Genomic DNA, 10,611 nt, shown 5'->3' with positions numbered 1-10,611 from the left:
ATAAATATTTGGTGAGCAACTACCATGTGGCAGTTCAAAATTAAGTGAACAATTTATAGAAATCTTATATAATTCTCAGAATAATTCTATAACATAAGAAACTGGAGCCCAATAAAATTACATAATTCATGCAAAGTCCCACACTCTCCTTAATGACACAGCCAAGATAGAAACACTTTCCTCTGACTGTAGGACATTTGTTTTCTACTTTGCTAACGTTTCTTTAAAGACATTATTTTATTTTAATTACAAAATATTTTATACATTCAGAAAAAAATAAAAACAGCATGTCATCCAAGAACCAAATTTAAGAGAAATTAACACTTCACCATATTTGCTTCAGATATTTTTAAAAAAAGAAATTGTATGTTATACATGTTACAGATTTAGCTATAACTATTTCCCCTTCCTGATTTCCTAGAAGTATCCACTGTCCTATAAACACTTTATATCATTCCTATGAATGTTATAGTAGCCAGTGCCTATGTATTTATGCATAGTTTTATTGTTTTTTGCGTTTAAATTTACATATATTTATGTGACAAGTCTGCAACTTCCTTATGTAAACAATATGCTACATTCGCCTCGCGGCCGTGGAGACGTGAAGCTCTCGAGGCTCCTCCCGCTCCGGGTAGGCGCTCTCCCTCGCTCTCCCTCGCTCTCCCTCGCTCTCCCTCGCTCTCCCTCGCTCTCCCTCGCTCTCCCTCGCTCTCCCTCGCTCTCCCTCGCTCTCCCTCGCTCTCCTCGCCCTCTGCCCCGCCCCCGGCCCCCGTGCCCACCATGGAGAAGACTGAGCCGATCCAGAAGGCCAAGCTGGCCCAGCAGGCCGAGCGCTACGATGACATGGCCACCTGCATGAAGGCAGTGACCGAGCAGGGCGCCGAGCTGTCCAACGAGGAGGGCAACCTGCTCTCCGTGGCCTACCAGAACGTGGTCCGGGGCCGCAGGTCCGCCTCGAGGGTCATCTCGAGCATCCCGCAGAATACCTACACCTCCAACAAGAAGTTGCAGCTGATTAAGGACTATCAGGAGAAAGTGGAGTCCGAGCTGAGATCCATCTGCACCACGGTCCTGGAATTGTTGGATAAATATTTAATAGCCAATGTAACTAATCCAGAGAGTAAGGTCTTCTATCTGAAAATGAAGGGTGATTACTTCCGGTACCTTGCTGAAGTTGCATGTGGTGATGATCGAAAATAAACGATAGATAATTCCCGAGGAGATTACCAAGAGGCATTTGATATAAGCAAGAAAGAGATGCAACCCACACACCCAATCCGCCTGGGGCTTGCTCTTCACTTTTCTGTATTTCACTATGAGATTCTTAATAACCCAGAGCTTGCCTGCATGCTGGCTAAAACGGCTTTTGATGAGGCCATTGCTGAACTTCATACACTGAATGAACACTCATACAAAGACAGCACCCTCATCATGCAGTTGCTTAGAGACAACCTAACACTTTGGACATCAGACAGTGCAGGAGAAGAATGTGATGCGGCAGAAGGGGCTGAAAACTAAATCCATACAGGGTGTCATCCTTCTTTCCTTCAAGAAACCTTTTTACACATCTCCATTCCTTATTCCACTTGGATTTCCTATAGCAAAGAAACCCATTCATGTGTATGGAATCAACTGTTTATAGTCTTTTCACACTGTAGCTTTGGGAAAACGTCATTCCTTGATTTGTGTTTGTCTTGGCCTTCCTGGTGTGCAGTACTGCTGTAGAAAAGTATTAATAGCTTCATTTCATAAAAACATAAGTAATTCCCAAACACTTATGTAGAGGACTAAAAATGTATCTGGTATTTAAGTAATCTGAACCAGTTCTGCAAGTGACTGTGTTTTGTATTACTGTAAAGATAAGAAAATGTAGTTAATTACAATTTAAACAGTGTTCCACATAACTTCTTAATTTCTACATTCCCTCCTTTACTCTTCAGGGATTTCCTTTCAATGAGCAAATTTTCCATGCTCTTAATGTATTCCTTTTTAGTAGGAATCCAGAAGTATTAGATTGAATGGAAAAGCACTTGCCATCTCTGGCTAGGGGTCACAAATTGAAATGGCTCCTATATCACATAAGGAGGTCTTGTATATCTGTGGCAACAGGGAGTTTCCTTATTCACTCTTTATTTGCTGCTGTTTAAGTTGCCAACCTCCCTTCCCAATAAAAATTCACTTACACCTCCTGCCTTTGTAGTTCTGGTATTCACTTTTCTATGTGATAGAAGGAGCATGTTGCTGCCAGAATACAAGCATTGCTTTTGGCAAATTAAAGTGCATGTCATTTCTTAATACACTAGAAAGGGGAAATAAAGTACACAAGTCCAAGTCTAAACCTTTAGTACTTTTCCATGCAGATTTGTGCACATGTGAGAGGGTGTCCAGTTTGTCTAGTGATTGTTATTTAGAGAGTTGGACCACTATTGTATGTTGCTAATCATTGACTGTAGTCCCAAAAAAGCCTTGTGAAAATGTTATGCCCTATGTAACAGCAGAGTAACATAAAGTAAAATTACATTTTATAAACCAAAAAAAAAAAATATGCTACAAATCTGCAACTTCTTTTTTCACTTGATATTATATCTATCAGGCATCCATTTGATATATGAATATCTGATTATTTATTCTTTAACCAATACATTTTATTGGCATGCATTTAAAATTTTTCAAATGCCTATATTTTGACCATCAAGTTTTACAACTTATTACAATTTAATTCCAATTTTGTTGAGAGTTTCTTGGTGGCCAATGCATGTTTGTTTTTTAAAAGATTTTGTGCTTGGGAATAATGTGTTCTCTGTTTCATGCACATTTCGCGTATGGCTATTATATAAAGCTTATAAATTGTATGGTTCAAATTCTCTATCTTGAAACCAAATTTTTGTCTGCTTAAGCAACTAATTTTTAAAATTATATGAAGTAGTTAGAAATATTTCTCTATGGTTGCATATCTATCTATTTCTATTTATAATTTTTGCTGCATGTATATTGTAGTATGTTGCTAGGGTCATATAGCATCAAAATCATTTCTTCCTTTTATCATGTAACGTCCTGTAATCCATAATAATGTACTGAATTTAAAATCTGTTTTTTGTAATCTTTTGTAACATTGTTATTACTATCTTTTATAAACAAGGAATAGCTGAATTTTATAGTTTTAACCAAAGTGAGAATTTGCTTTACCCTGTGATTTCATCTGTTTGTGTTTATGATGGTTCCTTGTAGTAGATGTATTACTCTCATATTATTGTCTGCCATTTAACAATGTTTTTCCTTTTTCATTATTTTTTTCCTCCATTTTATTAGATCGATCAGTATCCTTAATTCTATTTTTATTCCTTAATGTTTTAAAAATACACACACTTCTATTCATAATAGCAAAGACATGGAATCAACCTAAAGGCCCATCAATGGTAGAATGGATAAAGAAAATGTGGTACATGTACACCATGGAACACGATGCAGCCATGAAAAAGAATGAGATCGTATCCTTTGCAAGAACATGGATGGAGCTGCAGGTCATTATCCTTAGCAAACTAAGCAGTAACAGAAGACCAAATACTACATGTTCTCACTCATAAGTGGGAGCTAAATGATGAGAACATATGGCCACATACATGGGAGCAATAGATCCTGGGGACAACCAGAAGGTGGAGGGTGGGAGGAGGGAGAAGATCAAGAAAATTAACTAATAAGTACTAGGGTTAATACCTGGATGATGAAATAATCTGTATAACAAACCCTCATGACACGAGTTTACCTATGTAACAAACCCATTCATGTAACCCTGAATTTACAAGTGAAAAAAATATACATACTGTAACTGAAAAGCTTTAAGTTAAATCAACAATATTACCTACTGAATAACAATGAGAACTTTTATTTACTTTGATTCTTATTATAGCCTTTTCCATTGTTCATATTGATCATGTACCATCATGCAGAGTGGGAGTTAACACTGTAAGTGAAAAGAAATGTAAAGGTGTTATGCAGAGACGAACAGAGGTACAGAAAGGAGACAAAATCCTGATGGTATTTCAGTTGTTTGCTCTAGCTAATTCCTCAGGTTCGGTAGAATTCTCTTCCTTGGGCTCTATAAAAAACAGTATCACATAGTAAGTCCTGCTTTTTGATTAAATTAGTATGAGTAGAATCTATGTCCCTTGAATAAAATTAGATTTTTGTCACTTTTAAACTAAAACAGAGAGCAAAAGAAAAATAACAGCAAGTAATTAGGTGAAGTTAGAGATAGCACATCTACACAAAATAAATACTTGGATACCATGTACAATTCCTAGAGATGGTCCAAAATTTGGCTGTAATATTTCTAGATGCTTAAGAGTAAAGTAAGATCATCTTAAAGATATGTTAGTGTCCATAACATAAAATGTGTTCGTTGCTTAAAAAAAAAATCAGGTTATCCAGTTACTATCACCTGGGGAAAAAATGTTCTACAGCTAATCATAAAGCAACTACCATGTCATGTGGAAAACTCTGTAATAAAAAATAATCCCTATAAATATCTGAATTGTGACTTCAATTATCCTTGTGTTAAGTTAATGTGGTACATTTGTTAGTATGATTTGAACCAAGATAAAGTTGGGACTAATTAGAGGTATAAGTCATTTGTTCTCATAACACAGTTTCTGTTAAATTCAAATGGAAGAGCACTCAAAGTTCTAACAGTAAAAACTCTAAAGGCGTATTTATGAAGCTAATAAACAAACACCATTGGAAAGTGAGTTCTAGCAATAAAAACAGACATGCTTGGCCGGGCGCAGTGGCTCAAGCCTGTAATCCCAGCACTTTGGGAGGCCGAGGCGGGAAGATCATGAGGTCAGGAGATCGAGGCCATCCTGGCTAATGCAGTGAAACCTCATCCCTACTAAAAATACAAAAAATTAGCCGGGCGTGGTGGCACGTGCCTGTAATTCTAGCTACTCAGGAGGCTGAGGCAGGAGAATCACTTGAACCCAGTAGGTGGAGGTTGCAGTGAGTCGAGATCCTGCCACTGAAGCCTTGGTGACAGAGCGACACTCTGTCTCAAATATATATATATATATCTTTAACATATCAATTGTCTACTTATCCTCTATGTATGATGTATCTCTCCATGGCAGAAGACTGTAGAGAATAAAATACATAAATTAAATTTAAAGTTAAAGAATATTTTAAAAATACTAATTCTAATAAAAATATTAGAATATATGTGAAAAAGTTCAGAGAAAAATTTACAGCTAACGTCTAATAGATCAGGAAAGAATGAGATTAATTTAGGTCCAACTTTAATGTTATTTAAATGTTTTCTAAGCAAAGAAAAATCTGTTAGATTTTTAGAAAAAGCCAGCAAAATATTTATTTGAAAACTTAACAAAAATAGCATTAACAATGGAAGAGTATAGACCAATTTCAGATATGGAATCAAATATAACAAAATAAAGCATTAGCTTATTAAAATGTATTATATTACATAAGTGGAATTTATCTAGGAGTGCAAAGATGATTCATTTCCAAGAAATCTATTACTATAACTCATCATACTAGATAAAAAAGTGAAATAATAATATCCAAAGATACTGAAAATCAGCAAAATTCTATGTGTTTTGAAGAAAACTGTTAACATGAGATGAGGAGATATAAATAACTTCTATGCACATATTAATAAGAATATATATGTGTGTGTATATATGTACTTATGTGAGTGTGTATATATATGTGTATATATGTATATATATACACACACACACACGTGAAGAGATACACATTCATCTATTTATCTATCTATCTATCTATCTATCTATCTATCTATCTATCTACCTACCTACCTATATCTACTATCTAATCTACTTATCTATCTATCTAATGAGTTATGGTAAATGCCAATCCAAATGCAAGAATCATACTTAAGAGCTACAAACTAAAAAAATTTCTTTTAAATTCAGAAATAATGGAAAGATTGCATCATTGCAGCTATCTTTCTTATCTATATAAGTTTAAGGGGTATAAGTGCAGTTTTGTTACGTGGATATACTGGGAGGTAGTGAAGTCTAGCTTTTAGTTTAATCATCACCTGAATAATGCATATTGTATCCATTAAGTAATTTCTCATCCTTCACCCCTCCCACTCTTCCATCCTCCTGAGTCTCCAATGTCTATTATTCCACACTGTATGTCCGTGTGTACACATCATTTAGCTTCCATTTATAAGTGGGAGCATATGGTATTTGGCTTTCTGTTTCTGAGTTGTTTCATTTAAGATAATGGTAATCAGTTCCATCCATCTTGCTTCAAAATACATGATTGCTTTCTTTCTTATGACTGAATAGTATTCCATTATAGAAAGATAGAAAATAGATAGATGATAGATAGATAGATAGATACCACATTTTCTTTATCCAACTATCTACTGATACTTAGTTGATTCCATATCTTTGCTATTGTGAATAGTGCTGTAATAAACATACAACTGCAAGTATCTTTTTGATATAATTATTTATTTTATTTTTGAGTAGATACCCAGTAGTGGGACTTCTGGATCAAATAGTAGTTCTATTTTTAGTTCTTTGAGAAATATCCATATAGTTTTCCAGAGAGGTTGTACTAATTTACATTCCCACCGACAGTGTATAAGGGTTGCCTTGCATTCATGCCGACACCTGTTGTTTTTTTAAATTTTTAATAATCACCCTTCTGACAGGTATAAGATGACATCTCCCTGTGGTTTTAGTTTACATTTCTCTGATGATAGTGATGTTGAGCATTTTTTATGTTAGTTGATCATTTGTATGTCTTCTTTTGAAAAATGTCTATTCATGTCCTTTGCCCACTTTTTAATGGGATTATTTGTTTTGCTGCTGTTGTCATTTGAATTCCTTGAAAATTCTGGATCAGTCACCAGTCAGATGCACAGTTTCCAAATGTTTTCTCCCATGATGCAGGTTGCTGTTCACATTGTTGATTACTTATTTGGATGTGTAGAAACTTTCTAGTTTAATTAAGTCCTATTTGTCTATTTTTGTTTTCACTACTTGTGCTTTTGAGTTCTTAATCATGAATTCATTGTCTAGACCAATGTCCACAAGAGTATTCCTTAGGTTTTCCTTAGGTATTTTAAGAGTTTCAGGTCTTACATTTAAGTCTTTTATCTATTTTGAGTTGACTTTTGTATATTGTGAGAGATACGGGTCCAGTTTTATTCTTCTGCATATGACAATCCAATTTTCCCAGCACCATTTATTGAAAAAGGCATCCTTTCCTCAGTGCATATTTTTGTCACTTTTGTGAAATATCAGTTAGCTGTAGATATGTGGCTTTATTTCTGGGTTTTCTATTTTGTACCATTGATTAGGTATCTATTTTATGCTACTGGTTTTTGTACATTGATTTCATATCATGAAACTTTGTTAAATTCATGTATCAAATCTAAGAGTTTTTGGAGGAGTCTTTAGTGTTTTCTAGATCATATTGCTAGTGAACAGAAATAATTTCACTTCCTCTTTTCCAATTTGGATGCTTTTTATTTCTTTCTCTTTCCTGGTTGCTTTGGCCATGCTGCTTTGATTACTATAGCCATGTAGTATAATTTGAGTTTACATAATGTAATGCTTTTAACTTTGTTCTTTTTACTTAGAATTACTTTGACTATTTGGGCTCTTTTCTGGTTCCATATGAATTTTAGATTTTTTTCCTAATTCTGTGAAAAATAATGTTGGTATTTTGATAGAGATTGCATTGAATCTGTATATTGCTTTGGGCAGTATGGTCATTTTAACAATATTCTTCCAATCTGTGAAGATGGGATGTTTTTCCATTTCTTTGTGTCATCTACAATTTATTTTGTCAGTGTTTTGTAGTTTTCCTTGCAAATATATTTCACCTCTCTGGTTAAATAAATTCCAGATTTTTTTTTTTGGTAGCTATTGTAAATGGGCTTGCCTTCTTGATTTGGTTCTGAGTTTGATTGTTCTGAGTGTATAGGAATGCTACTGGTTTTTGTACATTGATTTTGCATCCTGAAACTTTGTTAAATTCATTTATCAAATCTAAGAGTTTTTGGAGGAGTCTTTAGGGTTTCTAGATCATACTGCTAGTGAACGGAAATAATTTGACTTCCTCTTTTCCAATTCAGATGCTTTTTATTTCTTTCTCTTTCCTGGTTGCTTTGGCTAGGACTTCCAGTAATATGTTGATAGGAGAGGTGAAAATAGGCATCCTTGTCTTGTTCCTATCCTTAGGGGGATTGCTTTAAACATTTTTCCCCATTCATTATGATGTTGGCTGTGAGCTTGTCATATATGGCCTTTATTATTTTGAGCTATGTACCTTCTATGCCTAGTTTGTTGAGGATTTTTATCATGAAGTGATGCTGAATTTTATCAAATGTTATTTCTGAATCTATTGAGATGATCATGTGGTTTTACTCTATATTCGTTTATGATGAATCACATATATTGATCTGCATATGTTGAACCATCTTTTCATCCTTGGAATCAAACCCACATGATTATAGTGTATTATCTTTTTGATGCACTCTTGGATTCGGTTTGGTAACATTTTGCTGAAGATTTTTGCATCTATGTTCATCAGGAATATTGATCTATAGTTATATTTTTTCCTTGTGTCCTTGTCTGTCTTTGTTATCAGGGTGATACTGGCTTATAGAATGAGTTAGGGAGGATTCCCTTCTTCTCAATTTTTTGGAACAGTTTCAACAAGTTTGGTACTAGTTCTCTGATGTTTGATGGAATTTGTACATTGTCCTGGGAATTTTTCGTTTTGTTGGAAGATTTTTTTATTACTGATTCAATCTCACTACTCTTTCTTGGTGTGCTCAGGATTTTAATTTTTTTCTGGCTCAACTTGGGAAATGGTATTTATTTATTTCTTCTGTGTTTTTTAGTTTGTGAGTGTATAATTGTCCATAGTAGTTTCATGATCTTTTGTATTTCTATTGTATCAGTCATAATGTCTCCTTCATTTCTCATAATGTTTGTTTGAATCTCCTCTCTCATTTTTTTTGGTTAGTCTAGCAAACAGTTTATCAATTTTGTTTATCTTTTTAAATAATCATCTTTTCATTTTATTGATCCTTTGGATTTTTCTATCTCAGTTTCATTTATTCATTTAGTTCGGCTATGATCTTTATTATGCCTTTTCTTCTTCTCGCTTTGGTTTTGGTTTCTTCTTGTTTTTATAGTTCCCTGAAGTGCAACCTTATGTTGTTAACTTGTGTTCTATTTTTTTTTTTATGTAGTCTTTTAATGCTATAAGCTTCCCTTTTTGCACAGTTTTTGCTGTATCCCAGAGGTTTTGGTATGTTTTGTCTACATTTTCAATTCATTTCAACAATCTTTAAAATAGCCATCTTAATTTCTTCATTGATTCAAAGATCACTCAAGGGTATGTTATTTAATTTCTACACATGTGTATAGTTTAAAGAGCTCCTCTTGATATTGATTTCTAGTTTCATTCTGCTGTGATCTGAAAATATACTTGATAACATTTTGTATTTAAAAATTTATCGAGACTTGTTTTTTGGCCTAACATAATGGTCAGTCTATGTTGGAGAATGTTTCATGTGCTAATGAAAAGAATGTACATTCTGTGGTTGTTGGATAGAAAGTTCTGTACATGTGTGTTAGGTCCATTTAGTCTAAAGTCAAATTTAAGGTCAGACGTGGTGGCTCACAACAGTTTCAGAGGCCAAGGCAGGTGGATGGCTGGAGCCCAGAAATTCGAGACCAGCCTGGGCAACAAGGCAAAATCCCCCACCAAAAATTAGCAGGGCGTGGTGGCAGGTGCATATAATCCCGGCTACTTGCGAGGCTGAGGAAAGAGAATCGATTGAATCTGGGAGGTGCAGGTTGCAGTGAGCTGAGATCGTGCCACTGCACTCCAGCCTGGGTGACAAGGTGAGACTCCATCTCAAAAAAAAAAAAAAAAAAAAAAAAGTCAAATTTAAGTTTTAAATTGTGTTTGTTAATTTTCTGCCTTGATGATTTATCTAGTGCTGTGAGTAGGGTGTTGAAGTCTCCCACTATTATTGTGTTGTTGTCTATCTCTTTCGTTAAGTTAGTAATATTTGTTTTATGAATCTGGGTGCTTTGGTATTGAGTGCATATATATATTTGGGATTGTTATATCCTCTTGTTGAATTGTTCCCTTTATCATTGTATAATCATCTTTGTCTTTTTTTTTTTTTAACTTTCTTTGACTTAAGGTCTGTTTTATCTGATGTAAGTATAGCTACCCCTGCTTGTTTTTTGTTTCCGTTTGCATGAAATATTTTTTGTCCATTTATTTACCATCAAGGTGAATTTCTTACAAGCAATATGCAGTTGGTTTCATAAGGTGAATTTCATAAGGTGAATTTAAAATTTCATAAGATGAATTTCTTATAAGCAGTATGCAGTTGGTTTATTTTTTAAAAAATTCATTATTCTAGTCTATATCATTTAAGTATATCATTTAATTCATTTACATACAACATTATATTGATATTTGAGATTGTGTTTCTGGTCATAATGTTCATTGTTATATAGTTGTCTTGTGGATTCTTTGGTTTATTTCTTCCCCCTAGGTCTTTGTGGTTTGCTGGAGTTCTGTGAT

At 34.4% G+C, this 10,611-nt stretch overlaps 1 pseudogene; it reads left to right on the top strand.

Moving 5' to 3' along the window:
* The first annotated feature begins 780 nt into the window (after positions 1-780).
* LOC102138573 (14-3-3 protein theta pseudogene) lies at positions 781-2,543 on the top strand (annotated as a pseudogene).
* Positions 2,544-10,611: the final 8,068 nt, after the last annotated feature.

The sequence above is a fragment of the Macaca fascicularis genome, chromosome 2 (genome assembly GCF_037993035.2).
Source record: "Macaca fascicularis isolate 582-1 chromosome 2, T2T-MFA8v1.1".
Taxonomy (NCBI): Eukaryota; Metazoa; Chordata; class Mammalia; order Primates; family Cercopithecidae; genus Macaca; species Macaca fascicularis.
The sequence above is the reverse complement of the archived record's forward strand: the minus strand, read 5'-3'. Positions and strand labels throughout refer to the sequence as shown.